General features: G+C 32.6%; 1 protein-coding gene across 1 annotated transcript in view; it reads left to right on the top strand.

The window, feature by feature from the left end:
- The first annotated feature begins 15,633 nt into the window (after positions 1 to 15,633).
- The window catches only part of LOC111050300 (adenosine receptor A2b), a 96,960-nt gene continuing 91,292 nt past the window's right edge, over positions 15,634 to 21,301 (top strand). Inside the window, exon 1 of the mRNA XM_039425962.1 lies at positions 15,634 to 15,707. The gene's annotated coding sequence lies outside the window, so the exon portion shown is untranslated. The remainder of the gene's footprint in view (positions 15,708 to 21,301) is intronic.

Raw genomic sequence — 21,301 nt, 5'->3', positions numbered from 1 at the left:
GGTTTACCTCTATTGTTTGATAAAAAAAGTTTTATAGCCTACATTCGCTTGGTTGGACAATTTCTATTGCTGCCAACAAGCTGCGGCTCAAATTTGTAGCCCAACTCAATTGCTCTGATACAGGTTTGCATGGAAATTACTCAAATGTCCTCACAAAATCCAAGGCTGCAAAATTGGCATGCGTGGGGTCATGTCCCCGGAGATTTTGGAAAATTAAATGAAGTGGGCCCGCTAATTTGAGTAATCTAATGTAACCCAACGCCTGCAGTAGGGATGTAGACTGGATTCGAGTTGATAGATATCTGATTGGATCTAGATTGAGATTAGATTAGAATAAGTGTGTAGAGGGTGTCCCCAAAAAGTGATTCGATATAGACCAGTAATAGTCCGCGTTCACATACATCTACGTAAGCTAACGTAATTATTCGATCGTACTAATTAAGTGTTCCCAAATTCATGATGAGTTTTTATCCAACTAATCAGAAAGTTCGAACATATTCATGAATTGATTTCTGTTCACCAATCTTGATTATATCTAGAAATGATCCAAACTCAATGATTATTAACTATCATGTACTGTTACATTATCATTCATTTAACTATATCAAATTTGGTACATTCCTCTTGTTCAAAGCTCATCAGCAGAGTGATTTACCTGCTTCGGAATTTGAAAGATTGTTTACCTAAGAACTATTTGAGAATGTGTTACTTTGCATTCTTTCAGAGCGTCTATACTTATGGATTGGTCTTGTGGGGTTGTGCTCCAGAAGTTCAAAGGGTGCTACTATTACAAAAGAAGGCATTGCGTATCATCTCTGGTGCAGCTTATCTGGAGCACTGTAAGCCACTATTCATAAATGAAAATATTATGACCATTCATGGGATGGTGGTTTTCAAACTCTTAATGAACGTGAGGAAGAACATTGACACTTATCATTGTAGAGAATACATTCACAGCTACAATACAAGGAATAGAATCAGAATAGACGTGCCCTTTACAAGATTGAGCAAGATTTTGACTAGTCCTGGCCACTTATCTGTAAAATTTTTCAATATCCTTCCAATTACAGTCAGGGAACTACCAATTGTTTCATTCAGGAAAAGATTGGAGAATCTCCTTTTAAAGAATCCCATTCAACTTATGAGCTCCTTCATCTGCCTGTTTCGGATTATTTTTAGACTAAAGCTTGTTTGTTATGTCATTTCTCTTGTGTAAAGTCTGCTTTTATTGATTCTGATACTAGTGCAAAAGATTATTATTATTATGGATTAGGTCTATTTCTATCAATTCTCATAGTGCCAATTTCATTCTTTGTAATGTTCGTTTTTTTGTTTCTTGTTATAGTATTAATCACGGTATATAGAAGAAGACGGTAGGTGTCACGCGCATGTTTGCGCTAAATTTCCGGTGTAGCCGACGTCACTTTTCATATCCAATCATCTGTTTTTAACAAATAAGTTTCATAGATTGTCAATAGGTGTTAAAAACCTCGGTTGGTGGCGATGACGCAATCTAGCTGGCTGGCCACTGCGCACACATCTCATGACCCCTACCGTTTCATCTAAATACCGTGGTATTAATGACGTTTATCGACTTGTTATATTTTTATTGACGTTTCCTATTGCATTGTTATTGCTTTAATGGAATAAAAGTATTCTTATTCTTATCTTATCTTATTCTTATTCTATCTTATTCTTATTCTTACTCTTATTCTTATTCTATTCTTATCTTATTCTATTCTTATTCTATTCTTATCTTATTCTTATTCTTATTCTTACTCTTATTCTTATTCTCATTCTTATTCTCATTCTCATTCTTATTCTCATTCTCATTCCATTCTCATTCTCATCTCATTCTCATTCTCATCTCATTCTCATTCTTATTCTTATTCTTACTCTTATTCTTATTCTATTCTTATTCTTATCTATTCTTATTCTTATTCTTATTCCTATTCTTATTCTTATTCTTATTCTTATTCTTATTCTCATTCTCATTCCATTCTCATTCTCATCTCATTCTCATTCTTATTCTTATTCTCATTCTTATTCTTATTCTATTCTATTCTTATTCTCATTCTTATTCTTATTTTATTCTTATTCTTATCTTATTCTTATTCTCATTCTTATTCTTATTCTTATTCTTATTTTATTCTTATTCTTATTCTTATTCTTATTCTTATCTTATCTTATTCTTATTCTTCTTCTTATTCTTATTCTTATTCTTATTCCTATTCTTATTCTTATTTTATTCTTATTCTTATTCTTATTCTTATTCTATCTTATTCTTATTCTCATTCTCATTCTCATCTCATTCTCATTCTTATTCTTATTCTTCTTATTCTTATTCTTCTTCTTATTCTTATTCTTATTCTTACTCTTATTCTTATTCTATCTTATTCTTATTCTCATTCTCATTCTTATTCTTATTCTTATTCTTATTCTTCTTCTTATTCTTATTCTTATCTATTCTTATTCTTATCTATTCTTATTCTTATTCTTTTCTTATTCTTATTCTCATTCTCATTCTTATTCTCATTCTCATTCTCATCTCATTCTCATTCTCATTCTCATCTCATTCTCATTCTCTTCTCATTCTCATTCTCATCTCATTCTCATTCTCATTCCATTCTCATTCTCATCTCATTCTCATTCTTATTCTTATTTTATTCTTATTCTTATCTATTCTTATTCTTATTCTTATTTTATTCTTATTCTTATTCTCATTCTTATTCTTATTCTTATTCTTATTCTTAGTCTTATTCTTATTCTTATTCTTACTCTTATTCTTATTCTTATTTTATTCTTATTCTTATTCTTTTCTTATTCTTATTCTTATTCTCATTCTCATTCTCATTCTTATTCTTATTCTTATTCTTATTCTTATTCTTATTCTTATTCTTATTCTTATTCTTATTCTTATTCTTATTCTTATTCTTATTCTTATTCTTATTCTTATTCTTATTCTTATTCTTATTCTTATCTTATTCTTATTCTTATTCTTATTCTTATTCTTATTCTTATTCTTATCTTATTCTTATTCTTATTCTTATTCTATTCTTATCTTATTCTTATTCTTATTCTTATTCTTATTCTTTTCTTATTCTTATTCTTATTCTTATTCTTATTCTTATCTCATTCTCATTCTCATTCTTATTCTCATTCTTATTCTTATTCTTATTCTTATTCTTATTCTTATTCTTATTCTTATTCTTATTCTTCTTATTCTTATTCTTTTCTTATTCTTATTCTTATTCTTATTCTTATTCTTATTCTTATTCTTATTCTTATTCTTATTCTTATTCTTATTCTTATTCTTATTCTTATTCTATTCTTATTCTTATTCTTATTCTTATTCTTATTCTTATTCTTATTCTTATTCTTATTCTTATTCTTATTCTTATTCTTTTCTTATTCTTATTCTTATCTTATTCTTATTCTTATTCTTATTCTTATTCTTATTCTATTCTTATTCTTATTCTTATTCTTATTCTTATTCTTATTCTTATTCTTATTCTATTCTTATTCTTATTCTTATTCTTATTCTTATTCTTATTCTTATCTTATTCTTATTCTTATTCTTATTCTTATTCTTATCTTATTCTTATTCTTATTCTTATTCTTATTCTTATTCTTATTCTTATTCTTATTCTTATTCTTATTCTTATTCTTATTCTTATTCTTATTCTTATTCTTATTCTTATTCTTATTCTTATCTTATTCTTATTCTTATTCTTATTCTTATTCTTATTCTTATTCTTATTCTTATTCTTATTCTTATTCTTATTCTTATTCTCATTCTTATTCTTATTCTTTTCTTATTCTTATTCTATTCTTATTCTTATCTTATTCTTATTCTTATTCTATTCTATTCTTATTCTCATTCTCATTCTCATTCTCATTCTTATTCTTATTCTTATTCTTATTCTTATTCTTATTCTTATTCTCTACTACTCAAGCACCCCACCCAACCCGTCCCGTCTAATACCTAACTCACCAAATCAACCCTATATCATACCGACCGTACCTAACCTACCTCATCTAACCATATCTACCTAATGTCGTTGAATAACACAGGAATGATACAACAAATTAATTGTCAAACATTATTTGTAAAAATAAGATCACCCATACTCATTTCATGTGAATTCTACATGCATTACTACATTCAAATTCCAGAGATATCCTCATCGTATCAAGGCATGCAATTGACAAGTAATGAAAAAACAATAGTGATAAAGGAAAAATCAAAGTGAGACTATAATATATTGATTAGTTGAGAATTGGAGAAGATGAAGACCAGGAATATTTCAGAGGAAAATATGTATAAAATATTAAGAGATTGATGAATTTCAACAAAATGAGTTCAACAAATTTACACTTTCAAGAAATACTGAACAGAAACAGAACAATAAGCCAGTAACAGAATCTAGTTATACAACAATAATCTGATATAGTTATACTTTTTAGTCATTCGTCTATGCTATGAAAAAACTCTCTAGCAATAGAATAGAAAATCTTACAAGCAATCATCACTAACCCCATCATTGCACTGCTGTGAGAAACATCAAACAACAAACATCACCAAACAATGTTTCAAGAACATCCTAATTCATTGCAGGTGTTAATTACTCTTTAAAGTAGAATTGAATTTTATCTCCAAGTTTTCTCATAGTGCTCCCAATTCCAGTCATGCTGATAACTTGTAGTGAATCTAACAACAGCAGATTAATATGGCGATCAATCACACCTAGCTCTCTCGGAGAAAGCGCAGAACTTAATCTTTCTCCTTCTCATTTTTCTTTCAATTACAGAAAATCATTCTTTAAATAAATGAATTAATCACTCTATTTTTTTCTAATAGCAAAAAGTGATTTAATAATAAGCAGTTTGTGATGGAAAACCACATTGAAGAATTCATTTTTTTATACTCCCTCCCTCACTTCAAAAGAAACATTATTGTGTCCTGTGTGTATTCTTTCACTATCACTTCTGAATAATCTTCACCTCACTTATTTTAATTTTAAAAATTGTTTCGCTCTCTGCTCGTTTTCTTTCGAGAAAAAACATTCTCCATTCACTTCTTTCACTCTGAAGAAATTTCTTGCTCACTTTTTCTCCTTCCTTTCTTGATAAATCATTCATTGCTTTATTATTTTCATTCTGCTTTGGAATTACGTGGTGTTACTGACATGGAGACTGAAGATTCTTTCACTATTCTATTGCATTTCTTGGGTATTCGGCTAGAGGGATGGAGGAAGGAATGAAAGTGGTGATTGGAGGAGGAAGTAAAAGGAGGGAGTAAAAGGAGGAGGAAGAGGCTGGAAAAGAGCTTGTGATGGTGTTGAAGGGGAACGGTGAGGATCAAAAGAAGGAAGGAGTTGAAAAGGGAGAGATGATGGAAGGGCAGGCAATGAATTGAATAGATTTACAGTGGAGGAAGCAGCTGAAGAATGACGAGAAGGGAAAAATGATCAATGGAAGAAGAAAAGAGAAAAATATATATTACGAGAGAAACATCCAGAAGAAGAAAGGAGAAAGGGAATGAGAAAGAAAAGATTTAGTATTGGGGCCTGAGCATATAAAGAGTTTTTTCAGATGCCAACTCAATCAGCCAATCGAAGAGCGTCCTGCCCTGCCGATTAAAAAACGCCGTTTTAAAACTATTGAAAAACCGCTATGGTCTTACTAGCCCTCAGTGTATATTAATAAAAGGGGAGAGAATAACGGAGAAAACAAGAAAAATGTATACCCAAAAGAGAGAGAATGGTGTGAAACAGAAATGGAAAATCAATATGAATGAGAGTAGAAGCAAGAAGAAAATAAGGGGAGTTGAAAAGAAATATCATAAGGGATGAAGTCGAGAAGTCAAGTGAAAAAGAAGGGGAAAATATGGAGAAGCATCAATTGCAAGAAATATTGATAAATAGAGAGGCAGGAGTAGATTGGACAAGGAGAAGAAGGCGTGATAAGTAAAAAAGGAGGGAGAATGAGATGACGAAAGGAATAAGAAAAAGGACAACAGAAAGTAAAAACCTAAGAATACGCAAGTAAAATACGTCAGGCACTAGGAGTAGAATCATGGAAGCAGGAACAGATGCAAGATGACAAAGAAGATGGAAATAGAAAGAGATACCTCATTTCAGACAAAGATGCTAGACAGAAATGGATTTGGGTCCCCTGAAAATTGTTCTCAAGGGGTTTGAGGCTATTTAAGGGACGCTGCTCTCCAACAAACAAGATCTATTGCAGATTTGACCAAGACCTTCCTTTTCGTTCTTTTCTTGGGTGAATGAACTTTTGTTTCAGAATTTTGGTGCATGTTTTGATGTGAATCATATCGAATCAGATTTCTTGGCCATTGCATATTTCTGAATGTCCATTGATAATAATTTTACTCAACATTCTCGTTTGTTGAATATTTTGAAGAATCGGAACTAAAACACACTAGAATAGTTCTGCGAAATGAGAGATTTCAGATTGTGGAATCAAAATTACACCATTAAAAGATCAGGTGAAAGATCAACTATAAGAGATCCAGCCAACAGATCATAAGGTTAGAAGGAATCATGGTTGCATCTTTGAATGATGAGAATTTCAGTTTTCGAACTGCAGCTTCCAATAAAGTGACATTAAATGAATGACAATAGAGCCAAAATAACGAGACCAATCTATTCTGTATCGGAACCTATTGGTAGCTAGTGTAACGAGCACATTCAAAAACCGCATGGAAGTCATTTGCTTCACAAATTTATGTTGGAGACGAGACACTGATTTGGTTTTGATGACTATCGCAATTTTGGAAGCAGTAAGGGAAAGTTGGAAAACTCATGACTTTTTTGAATGATTGGCTCATCTCTCGAAAATCGATTTTTTGATTAAGGTTTCCGTTATCATCAAACAAGGCAGTTCTTCATTGATTCTGACAATATAAAGAGTCATGATATTTTTTTATCAGTTCATAGATAAATGCATTGAATCTGGTTACATATTTGAGTAAGAAGTCACAAATCCACCTAATATTGGGAATTTGAGACATTGAGATTTTCCACAAAACTATAAAATATAATATATACGAGTCAAATGTAGAATTGATTAAATGACTGCCACAAATATATAATTCTACCATCTCGTAGGTAGTTAGAAAATTCTCAAATGTCATCAATCCAACATATTTGCATAGTTGAAAGAAGAACTATCAGCCTGACGAGATTTGAAAACTTAGATGCACAAAAATTTTGGACACATTATTGTTATAAATTCAAGCGATAGGGGTTGAAATGGTTCACAAATTGAGATAAAATGTGACCAACTGAAACCAAGTCAAAGTTTGGAGGTTGACTGCAGCTGCTGGTTCCCAGCAATTAGTGATGTGAAAGCGCCTTTGTCATAATTCACTACCTAACAGCCCTCAAAGTATATAATCCACCACATATATGTAAAGATATTTACATGACTGCCACAAATATATAAAGGTAACCTACATGTATGTTTGCACTTCGCAGATAAGAGAGCCCTAATTGAAGGAGTTCAGCCTCCATTACTACATTTCTGTAAATGATTCATTTTCAACTGACAGCATTGTTTGAACGGGGAGTGTTGATTTTATTACACGAGGAATGCTGACAGTTTCACTATAGTTCGGTGGGTCAACAGGTATTCACTTATCGGTTTTGGAGAGGTGAAGTTGAGGTTTTTTGCTTGTTTGAGAATGGTTTTGGAATACGTGTGATAAGGGCTGGGTGATATTTCATAGAGTACAATTTGTGTGGGTTTGCGAGCTGTGCTTGAAATTTGTTGGAAGCTGCAGTTTTCGCAAAATATATTTCCCTGTAGCTGCTTCCCATTGTATTCTGTGGATGAATTCAGCACTGTTTCATGGATCAATCCTTAAAATCTTTAAAAATCATCAAGTCGTCACACTCATGTTGTTCAATTCATTATTCTTCAACTGCATACTTCTACCTAGAAGTAAACTTGAATGTTGAATAGCTCGTGTTTCTTCTCCAAGAAGTTCTTCCTTGTGAAAATTTAAAAAGTTATTCAGAAGATGCCTCCTTCTTATCATTGAATTTCCTGGAGGAAGGTAGAAACAAGAAAACAAGAACGCGGTGAACGAAAATAATAATGACCTGATCAGAGTTACAGAAGAAAACAACCTTGTGATTGTTTGAAGTTCGTAATAACATCTTTTCAAACAATATTACTTCTTTCTTTGTACTCTTGGGAGAACGGAATCAATGCTGCTGTAACTTCTGGATAGAGAAAAGTAAAGGAGAAGAGACATGACAAGAATTAGAAGAAGAGAGGAAGGAGTACAAGAAGAAAAAGAAAAGAAGAAGGTGATGAAGAAGAGGAAGAATAGAGGAGTATGAAGAAGAGGAAAATAAGACAAGAGGGATAGAAATAGAGAGTGCAGTAGAAATGAAATAGCAAGAAGAAGAAAACGGAGATGGAGAAGGAGAAGAAGAAGAAGAAGGAGAAGAAGAAGAAGAAGGAGAAGAAGAAGAAGAAGGAGAAGAAGAAGAAGAAGAAGAAGAAGATCAAGAAGGCCAAGAAGGAGGTGGAGGAGGAGGGAAAGGAAAGGCCTGAATGTGTAAACCGCGAAATACGGAATGATGAAATTGATGTGAATGTTGGAAGTGAGAGTGCAAAACTGTCGTGGCAAAGTGGACAGCTCTATAATATTATGTAGGCAACACTTGAAATTCCAATGATATTTTTGATAAGTTGAAAGCTTTACTTTATTTCGACTGCATTAAATAACAATAATTCAGGAGTATTGAGACAGATACATCTTTCATCGTCTTCTTCTTCTCCTCCTCCCATGTTCATCACATGCTTTTTCCTCTCTTTCATCGCCATATCCCCATATTCTTAACTTTCCTCTCCTTAGGATTCACTTTGACAATGAACGAACGTCACGGAGCCTTTTCCTTTTTTCTCAGGTTTTCCTCCATTTTCCAGTGTAGAAAAGTCATTTCACCACATGTCTAGTCGCCTTAAATCATCTTTCCACTTTTCAGTCGACTGGATACAGAAACTGGCGCCGAAAGAAAGAATACAATATTCTCAGTTTTCATTTTCAAGGTGGAAGGTCGTCTTTCTCATTTGCAATTCATTCCACATTTTTTTCATCCGAAACACACAGTTCTAATCGTGGATAAGAAAATTCTGTATTGCTCCATCATTTTGGCTATTGTGTGATAAAATAATATTGAAATTTTATCGCCAATGTAAATAGTTGAGAATCCATATTATCAGAAAGCTGCATGTGACTCATATTGATGATAAATTGGAATTTGATTTTGATTCGCAAAAAAAACAATAATTTCACTGTAATGTATGTTCATTTACTTGGTTTTCTTTTGATGAATCTAGGAAATGTCACAGTCAAATAATACACCTAATTCTTTGTTGATATTGCCGATAAATAATTCTAATAATAAAATAAATAAATGATACTTCTCATTGTTCCTGGTCCTTCTCTACTAGTTTTTACCCTAGTAGTGTGAAAATAAAATAAATAAATGATACTTCTTATTGTTTCTTGTCGTTTTCTACTAGTTTTCACACTAGTAGAAAAAACTAGTAGAAAAGGACCAGGAACAATAAGATCATTCATTTATTTATTATTATAAGTATTATTTATCGGCAATATCAACAAAGAATTAGGTGTATTATTCGAGTGGGTCATTTCCTAGATTAATTTAAAGGAACAAAAGTGAATGTACAACTGAAACCTATAGTAATTGAAACTAATTTGAGTTAGGCCTATAATTTTTCATTTATTTTCAATTGGATGATTTGATAGATTTTCAATCTAATGGGCTAGAAGTAGGCTATCCTTATTCTGTTTATATTATAATCTGGAGTTTTTGAATTTTCAATAATTCTAATCGTGATAAAACGATGCTCTCATCAAGAGTAGACTTCTAAAGTCAGTGACAGTAGCTGTAAACTTCATACTGTACAAATTACATTCGATTTGTAGGCGTAAATAGTTGGCGGTCGGTTTGATGTGCAGGTTTCATTCTGATTTTTGTGGAATAAAGTTTGAAAAAACCACAAAGGATGAAGAAGAAGTCGAAGAAGATGAGAGGATAGAGAAGACGGGGAAATATAAGATAAGGAAATGAAGAAGATGAAGAAGGAGAGGAAGTAGAAGAAGAAGAAAAGAAATTCGATTTGGAGGGCTGACCTTATCTGGAGGGATTTAAGCAAGGAGGACAGCTGGCCTATGTCCGAAACACAAGTCTTGCCCAGACTTTGCCATTCTTCTACCTGTCTGCGTCAGTCTTTCTCACTCACCATCCGTCTTCTGCACTTTCCACAACAGTGATGTCTCACAAGATCAGACATGGCAATAGATGGAGGAGAAACTTGTGGACCAAGAGAAAGACTTGTTGGAGAGGGAGAGAAGAGGAAGAGTAAGGATTAGATTTGAAAATTATTCAGAATGGAGTGATGGAAGAAGTATGGCGAAAGAGAAAGGATAGAAAAAGGGTGGCTGGAAAAGAGAGGATGAGAAGTTTGAGAGAGAACGGATGTAAAAAAAGTATAAGAAATCGAAGGATAACTGAAGGTAAATATGAAGAAAGGACAGGAAATCCAGCATGGGAGAAAAAGGACAGAAAAAGACGAATGAAATACAACATTCATTATTTATTTAAGTTACAAATGATACTGATGTACTAACAATGGTAGATTAAATACTGAGGCAATCCTTACTGTGCCGTTTCTCCTTTCAAATGTTGGTGTTGACAGTCCAAGATAAATTTAGTTTTCCACGCACAATTCCTGAACAATTAAAGTCCATAATGAACATTTAAACTATAAAAAACATGATGTGAATTATATGAATGTAGAATTGAATAGATCGATAAATTAAAGATATTCCACTCAATTTTCACTTGAAGCGAGATAATATTGTGTTGTCTAGGAAAATTTGAAGCCATTGGAGAAACACAAACTTCTTCATACTACAGCTCAGCTGACATGAAGGAAGGTGAAATGCTAATTTGATGAAGGAACAAGGAGAGGAGTTGAAGGAAGTGAGGATTATAACAAAATTGCAAAGGAAGGAAAAGATCCAAGGAAGAAAGGAGTGAATCTGGAGGAAGAGGGGAGAATGATATTCAGAGTAGGGGAAGATGAAGAACAATATGAAAAAAAAGAAAGAATGATGAAGAGAGCAGGTGATAGTAAGGACAACAGAGATAAAACGATTAGTAGGCCTACCAACATTGAATCAGGAGTGTGGTAAAGAAGAAAAATGAAGATGAAAGAGACGTGTTGAAGAAGAGAAAAGCATGTGAAGAAATATGCAGAAGGAGAAACGTGAAGAGGAGTGTTGAGAGAAGAAGGGAAAGAATGAGGAAAACTAGTAAGTCTTCAGCTTCTCACTTAAGCCTTGCGGCCGCCTTTTAAGTCTCAGTATTATCCAAACCTATTAAGAATTAAGATCACTTATTTCTTCCACACAGGTCTAGTGACACTTTCACTTGAGCCGCCCTCTTATTCCAAGTCGTATTAGTCCACCATTGTCGTATTCTCTGTCCTTTTTCCTGTGAGGAAGGATTCCAGTTCAAAATCCAGGTGGAATTTGAAGAAAATAAAGATTCTCATCGTGGTTGGGATAATAATTGTTTTTTTGATTATAACTAAAAGTGAATGCAACCGTGAGGTTCCGAAAATTGTTTCAGCTATAGTGAGATGCTTCTCAGAGGATCCAGTTTCACAAGTGCTGACAGTTCAATTTCAACCTCACTTAAGAGCATCCAAAGAATTCAATGAATCTTAATTGATATAAGAAATTCTTCCCCGTCCCCTCCTTCCAGTTCTCCAAATTATCCAACCAATAATGATGAATCACAAGTTGAAATTGTTATACTCGTATATCGAATCAAATCCTGTGAAAATGTATGCTGTATTGTTTGATGAAGAATTACATTACTATTATATTGTGTCTGAAGACGAATTTGAAATATAGAATATCCAAATTGATACAATAAATGACAATTGAACAATCCACTATAGGAGATTGAACTCCCGCATTTTTAGAATATCATCCTTTTTCTCTTAAGAATGGTAACGTCACTCGATATCAGTGCGGATAGCTTTTTCTTAATCACACTGTGTAAAATTTTGGTAGATATAACTATGGTTCAACTTTAAATATCATATATACTGCTGTAGGCTATGGAGATAGATCTACTATGTAATGTAATAGATTGTATAACATTTATGACATGTATCCATGTATTGCTTGCACAGTATGATCATAAAGCATAGTTCAATCAAGTCTCATTGCTTGCTTACTAGTCAATCAGTTACTTACATGTTGATCGATCCTAAACAAACATAGTACCAACTGAACATTTTGCAGTTTGGGCTTTGTTTTCATGAAATTGAATAGGTTAGTTGAGGTCAGATTCTCTCCTACAGTGTTCATGAAATTCAGCGTTTCTCATACTGAATGGTATAGTGTGGTATAAAAAGAAAAATCTTGTGTTAAGTTATAGTTCCATTAACAATATTGATATGTTCTGCTCCTCCATGTTATCAAGAGTCCAGTCTACCAAAAATGAAGAGAGTGTAACAACTTGGATTGGTCTCTTGTGTGTTTTATTACCAATTACTAGGACCAAGTAATTGAGACAAACTAACCACACCAGGTCACTTCATTCATTCAAAGTGATTATACTTATGCTATTTTTTATGAGTCGATGAATGTCCTATCTCAGAAATATCATCCAAACTTTGCTTTTCATACCAAAATTTGTAATCAACTTGAAATTGTCTTCTGACATAGTCTACAAAATGTATGTATATATAGCTGCAAATAACAAAAAAGATCTCAGACAATACTGCTTACTCCCTGGAAAACCCCACATCAGAATCAGTTGAAGGCAAAGGAGAAACTTCGAAACTGGAAAATATTGATGATAGAGACTCAAATTTTCAATCAAAATGTGATTCAGCAACAATAGATTGATGTTGGGATGATAAAATATCGCATTATGGAAATATCATCATTAGTCTTAAAATTTCTCAAATCCAGTAAAATTCCCGAGAATTGATTGAGGATTACATTTTGACTCATGTAGTGAGATTCACTTGCAGCTGGCAGCATTCTGGTTGAATGGGAAGCGTTGATGCCATTGACGAGGAATGCTGACAGTTGAAAGTGAACGTCTATCACTAGGTGTAATTATAATGGTAGCAGCAGCGCTGCTAAGTGAGCCCACTCAGCCGTCAATTATCGTTGACGCCGGTTTACTTTGATCGTCGTCAAAATCTGTTAGCGACAGCATTATGTCTACTCAACTGCGACCCGCTCTGATTTAGGGCTTCTGGGGCTGATATGTAGTCTCTATAGTGACATTCACAGTTTACTGTCAACATTGTCGATTTGGAAAAATTGAAATTACTTCTAAAAAATGTTGACACTTGGAACTGAGATTCACTTTTTACGATCATTTATCGAGTAAGAAGCATCTATTGTAAGGAATGCTGACAGTTTATACTGAATCTCACTATATTCTTACACCAAAGATGAAAATAGAATAAATTTAAATAGTACCCTTTTTTGGAGAATCATTTGAAATTATTTTAAAAACAATAATCATCTTTCCCTTCAACTGTCAATATTTCCTATAAATAACATCAAGGCCTATAGCGAGATCCACGTTATGTGCAATGAAGAAGGATATAGAAGAACAGCGTTGCCGATTCTCTGCCTTGTCTCTGCCTTCTATGGAGGATAGCTGATATTCTTATATATGATCAAATACTGATATTATAACGTGGACCTCACCATAAATAGATGTCGAGATTTATCGCCATTTGCACAATACATTCCAAAAACGAAATTCCATTCAGACTCAAGTAAATTCACTTCAAGCCTCGTTTTGTATGATACGTTCAATTTCAAATTCAATCACCAGCTGACTCAATTCAGTTTAAACTTCAACTGTACGAACAGCCCCAAGAGAATCCCCTTCAAATCCATTTTCAGTGAGTGATTGTATGGGTGGAAAAATGATCATTTCCTATGAATTTTATACATTCATCGTACTTCATAAGCTGCAACAAAGGCATACCCACATCAATGTTGAATAGAGCTTCTTGCTAATATTATCAGTATCATGAATGATATCAGTTTAAGTTTCTTCGTTTGCAATTTTATCATGATCTTGCACCTTGGGCTATAGATATGAATACACTATATTGTATAGCAATACAATAATTTTTCACCCACCCCTTTCACTAGTATGGTACTAGTATACAACAAGTATAGAGTATATTTTTAGCCAGTGTGAGTACTAGGTCAATGGTTGTTATTAATGCCGTATCAGCATTACAGCCGTATCAGCTTCTGGGTACAGCGTCAACAACTGACAACAGATGCTGCTGATATAAAGGCTGCTATAGAAGCTCAATAACTCGATATTATTGAACGTTACATCGGAGGTTACCGTTGCTCAAATTTGTCGTTCATCACTTGAAATAAACAGCATATGGTGGCAGTATAATATCCACTTCCAATACACGTTCAATAATGCAATATCATTGAATAATGTATCGAAGGTTGCTACTCTTTACTGCGTTGCAACATAATCTTTATATTAAATGTGATGTTTCCAATTAAAGATGCTTATTACAATAATGACAATTATTATATGATGGCTATATAACGGTTGCATTGAAGCCATATCATACTCCCAGTTAATACATAGCCGACAGCAATACTTTGGAGACTTTGATGTTTTGTGTAATAACTACATTGTATAATTTACAAAAACATCAAATTCTTTTATAATTTGAAATAAAGGTGAATCATGGAAGAGAATATTATCGCTCGCTAGAATTTCTTAACGGTGTTTGGAAATATTTGAAATGCATTTTTATTCTTCAAAGAAAACATCGAATTTTTGAAGATATGTCTCTCTCTCTCTCATTTGGGCTAACAAAGCACCTCTCATAGGTTTATCAATAATGATCTAAATCAACTCATGCTGTTAACATATTCATCTTGAAACATACACGGCAATAGTAGTTAGTAAGAATACCACTGATGATGGATTTTGTTACAGAAGAATTTTCGTCGTGATTGGAATGAAGAGCCTACTTAGATTGAAGTTCACTTGTTAGATTGGAGCTAGCCTGAAAGTAAGAATGTTTTATAAACTGATTGATAGTAAAATGAGGTTTTAAAAATTTGTCACAGCCTCAATCTATAGAATTCAAGATAAGTTTTAGTTATTATCTTATTAAGTGTATCAGTCTACTGAAACTAAATCAACTAATCGACTTACCGAAATATTAATATGGACATTATCGAAACATGAAAGTGTAGAGCTGGATTCTGACATATCTGCATCAGTGAACGTGTTTGGTACAGAGATAATATCATTCCCATGTGTTCAAATAGGACTATTCATACTTGCACGGCCGGGATGTATAAAAATGGTAAAATTCGAACTCATGAAAATGATAATTTTGATTTGTCGGTCACGTTAAGTGATACTGATATGTAGGAGTTCAGCTCAAGTGCTTGTAAGTAACTGTTAACGTCATGATCAAGTGAACATTATTCACTTGTGATTAATTAACTCTTTTTATTTTTATGTTCCAGCAACTAGATATGGTGATCACTTACATCACAAACTGAAAACATTGGACTGCTTATCGTGTCAGATGAAGAAGTGAGTACCAGATTACTAAATAGATTATCCATTATAAGTTCTATAACAATATTCATCTTTGGATTATATTTGTGACTTGTATTCAAATCAAACAATGAAGAGGAGCAGATTCGTCATGAATTTGAATTTGAACAATTATTGGGAGGAATGTGAGATTATTTTTGAAAAAAATAGTTTAATCCTTAGTGTAGACCTATCTATATAGACAGAAAGTATGGAATAACCTGACATTCTATATACTCTCTATATAATATAATACCATAGAGAAACGATAACTATATCAATGATCTCGTCCATCTCTGATACTCCATTATAGAAGCTGGTAAGTAATACGAAAATTGGCCTGAAAATGATTTCAGAAATGATTATTGAACATATAATATTATTACATCAACTGTCAGAGTTAAAATTTTGTTGACTTCATGATAGCATAAATATAATGACAGAATAGACAAAATCATATTATAGTTACCTTTTTTATAGTGACCTTTATAGTGACCTTTATAGTTACCTTTTTAGTGACCATTTTATATTTACCTTTTTTAAAGAATTACATATTTCATCATGTATTGATTGATTGAAAATCAGGATCAAAATCAGCATTGTACATTTGAAGTGAATTTCCAGGTCTATAATTCCATTTACTAAAATATTGTTCTGAAGAGGCTTATTCATCCAAATGGTGCAACACGCAACTGTTCCAAAATTTCTTCTTCTGTCAAATCCGGAGAGATTTCTTCTGAAATTTTCGAGAAAGAAGCTTGACAGGATTGAGTGATGTTGAAGAATTTGTAATCTGTACATACAGAGAAAAGTAGAACAGGACGTACAAAATGACAGTCAGAAATTTGAATTGATCTTTTTAAGATCGAATCAATATCAAATGTTCTAATGGCGAATCAATCCACCAGTAATTAATTTTAATCATACTGCAAGGCTTCAAGTAAGTGATTAAGTGCCATTCTCTCAGTTCTACTTGATCCCTATTTCCATGCTTCACACTTTTCAAAGTTGAGTCAGATTTTTTGCACAAAACCAAACAAAGGTCAAGAGCAAAGTTGTAATGCGAAGCTTTTCTCCAAATCGCATTTCCAACTTTTTACATAAACACATCAACGCTGACTGCTTTTATCAACGCCTTCTCCAAGCACGTTACTTTCAAGTTCGAATTCTTCAAACTTTACTTCACACTGATAGCATCGATAGCTTTAAATTGATAGTCTATCAGATTTATCAAGTTGACTGTGCTGAGAGAATATCTGAACTCCAGAGTTCTGGATTGAGATTCAATCTAACCAGTCAGCATGTGAGCATCTCTTACAAATAGCATTAATGCTTTCCTTTCAATCGGGGCTGACAGTGGAAGAAGGTGAATGCCTCTATGGAGAACGCTTTTTGACTATTTAACCACTCTCAGTTCTGGCTTGCTACTTTGGGGTTGGTTATTTACATAGTGAGATTCGCTTTTAACTGTCTTCAACGCTTACCATTCAGCCAGTACAGACAGATCAAAGTGAATCCCACTAGATCGTTTTAAATGCATTATTTATCTCGCTAGTAGCAGCTTGGATCTGTTTACTGTTCAAATAAGGTTGTAAAGAACGAGTAAATACGTTTAATTTCAGTACAACTTCAAGAAGAGAATCATCACATAGAAAAGCTTGTATCTTATCAGAATTATTTATAGAAAAAGTCATTATTTCATACACTATGGTGACTCCCAAATACCGTTGACTTAATAGCTATGAAAGTATCATACAATAAGTTGACTGGATCTGAAGCTTGCAAATCATATCAAGTACACATTGTTGTGTGAAGATACTGCGGTACCTGGATACCTTCGACTAAAATAATCTCTGAAGAAATTGAAAATTCCTATTCTAATTAATTCTATTCTATTCTCTCTGACTGTAACTGAGTCAATTCTAGCGATGGACAGGTGAGAGAAGCTCAGAAGCAATGAGCTATGAGTAATTAATAAATAAAGATATACATACATATTATTATATTAATATACGATTTGATCGTATATTAATAATTATTGTTGAAATGAAATTATTGTTTGAAAAAAACATTGAACTTGTATTGTAAATCAAAGATAGAAAACCGTAAGAGAAAATTTTTTTAAAACTTTAAATACTAATGAGTGCATTTCTCTTTTTTTCCCGAATAGTCTTAACATTTCTAACATGCGTCTTCCTACTTTATCATTTCAAAATGAGAAATTTTTCTCAAGAGTTTTTTTTCTGCTCTCCATGGCTAGAGTTCAATATGAGCACTCTACTCTAATAATTCCAGTGACAATAGAATTTGTCTTGACGACTTGTGACTATTTATTAGAAAATTTACTATTCCGAGCAGATCCCATAGCTCGTTCCTGCCAAGTGAAAAGTATCTTCGTGAAGGCAAAAAGATCGATTGATGCACTACTTGAAAGACTATTCAACATTTATGCTAGTTTTAGAATGAATTTTCCGGATGAAGAAAGTAATCTCCATGTTGTGAGTCTGTTGGTGCTGTCTCCCTGCAATTGCCCTTCTAATAAGTAAGTGTTCGAGACTGAAAAATATGATATGATTTTTATATACCACTAGCAGGTAACCCGTGCTTCGCAAGGTTCTATTTTAAAACTTAATGTAATGAAATCTAGAGAAATTGAAAATAGGCCTATAAGAATCCTCGGTTGATTAAGAATCTATAAGCAGCATTTCAAGTAAATCAGTCCAGTAGTTCAGACGTGATGATGTGTCAAACATAATTTTCTTATCCTCTACACGTGTTTAAGTATTTAAGCCAGTTCTTTCCTTTATTATAGTATAGAAGATGATAGATAGATGGATCCCTCTATCTATCATCTCCTATACTATAATAGAGGAAATGTATGAGAATAAATTTTGAAAGGTTTGAGATACGGTATCGATGTGCGGTTTTCACCATAACTTTTCCATGGAAATCCTGTATTGGAATCAAGTATCATATGACCATCTTTCAATTAAAAAAAGAAGTTGGATTCAAAATGGCGGAACAAATTTGGGTGCGACGGAAAACCTGTTTTTATTATACGAAAAGGATCCCCAATCATACCTATTTTCTAATTTCCCTTTTAAGAGAAATGTTCTGCTGCTTCCTTACAACAACTGAAAGCATGACAAATAATTGAAAACTTGACGAACTGTAAACTTGATGTAATCAAATATTGAGGATTTAAAATAGGTTTAGAAACATTCTCGGTTGAGCAAGAATCTATATGCAAAATTTCAAGTTAATCAGTCCAGTAGTTCAGACGTGTGAAGCGTCAAATATTATTGTCCTATACTTTACACCTGTATACGTGTATTATAATCCAGTTCTTTCCTTTATTATAGTATAGAAAATGATAGATGGATGGATGATCATTTTTATTTTACTAAAAGATAGAATAAGTTGAATAGTTTCCCTTTCAGAGGGAGTTTTGACAACCCACAAAACTCATTTTGCATTAAAAGATATAAGGAAAAGGTGCATATGATCTTATTTTTTTGCTCAGCTTGCCAAAATACCTCTCATTCCAATATGAAAATTTTTGACTGACTGTACAGTGAGTCAATCATTCTATTAGGGCTCGAATAATTTTGAAATTTTAATTAAATATAAATGGAAGAGAATAATTCCTTTATGTAAATATCAACACCTTTATTCAAAGACATATTAACTGCATGCGTTTTCATATTGCCGATACAGCATTGATGAAACTGTAGACGTTTATTTAGCACTTATTTAGCACTGTTCTAGCTGAAAAATTAATAAAGTATTACTGCTGCATTAATGCATGCCACGTGTAGGCCTAAACATTGCATCAGGAAAACGGAGTTTCAAAACTATGGGCCAGTTGCACGTACGTCTGTTAAATATGGATTTTAAATTAACAAATCAGCGTTAGTTTTATGGATTCATTCCTGTTCCACAAATATCGGTTAGTTTTTAATTCCGATTATGTTTTCCGGTTAACTGGCCAAGATTTTAACGGTTTCACAATCCGGTAACACTGTAATTTATCCGACAGTGATGTTATTAAAATATTATTATTCTAAACAAATGGCAAGAAAGTTAGGTTATGTTATTGAAGCGGTGACTACCCATGCGCCATAAAAATGTTCTGTCTGTCGCCAGTGTCGCGCTATCTGCAAACGATAAACGAACCAGATCGAAAACTAACCTCAAAAATCGGAATCTAATATTTTGAATGCTAATATCAGCTAAATACTCTTTTCTATTTTATTATCGGATGAAATTCATTCATATATCTAGCTCATACTTTGAATTCTGTAGTTTTTTTTACCAAAAACTAATTTTGGAAGACAGCTATCATCAGTAGGTACCACCTGATCGGCATTGGTTGGATTTAATTCCTCATGAATGGCCTGTTAAAATTTTTTTACGTCGATTAGTTTAATCGAAGTTATGGCTTGAAATTTCTTTTTTGTGCAACCATAATATATCAGTTAGCGCTAATCTCAATTAAAGTATAGCATTTTATCGCGATTAAACGTTAAGCGACGTACGTGCAACTGGGGGAAAGTTTTTTTCTAAACAGATGCTTTTGAGATAGTTTCTTTGATTCATCTTATTATTATACAGACTTTGTGAAAATGAAAATATTTACCAATTATCAAAACAATACTATTATTATATTTATAATAAAAATATCATCATCATTATCAAAATATTTATCAATATTATCAAAACAATAATATTGAGGTCAAGTGGTATCAGGTAGAAAGCAATAATAGAAACAGATGTTCCTTTTTTAATTTCGACGATAATATGATTTGGTGATTTTTTTATGAAATCGTATGTAATATTAATGAATTTTGAACATTAATTCTGAAAAATATAGATGAAAAATTGAAATTCTGGCTTCCAGGTGAACGAGATTGATATTTTTAGAATCTATGTGCAAAATTTGGAGTTCTAAATCATTCTCGTTTTTCCGGTATGCAATCCACAAGTTGACATGTTTCGATGCAAACAAACGAACACACGAACAAACACAACCCTACTCTCTCTTATTATATGGAAGGACTAGACTTCATCAAATATTCGAACTTATTCTTTCTTAATATATTATTTCTCCTGTGAGTTCGTAACCGATTCATTTGTTAGTATTGTTGATACAAGCATTGCATTATTTTATGACTTTCATGGTTTTTTTCCTGATTACAAAATAAAGTGATTGGATGTCATTTATTTGGGATTCATGTATGGCGGATTCAAAATTCAAATAAATATATATATATACTAATATATATATATATATATATATATATATATATATATATATATATATATATATATATATATATATATATTGGTTGAAGACTACTTCCTGCAATATCAGTTTATGTTGTTCATAAAAATACTAGTATGTTATTGGCTGAGTTTTAAGCTAAGTATAGGCTTGATTTTGGCTAGAGTCTCTTGCTTTTACTTCCCAAAGGTTCCACAACATCATTAATCTCTTTTCAAAAATTAAACCGAAGAAAATAACAGAGCAAAATATAGACTGCTGGGTTTATTGTTTATTGTTTTTGAAGGGACGGATTCAAGGATCCAAA

This window comes from Nilaparvata lugens, chromosome 4, assembly GCF_014356525.2.
Source record: "Nilaparvata lugens isolate BPH chromosome 4, ASM1435652v1, whole genome shotgun sequence".
Lineage (NCBI taxonomy): Eukaryota > Metazoa > Arthropoda > Insecta > Hemiptera > Delphacidae > Nilaparvata > Nilaparvata lugens.
This window is presented reverse-complemented; position numbering and strand designations above follow the sequence as displayed.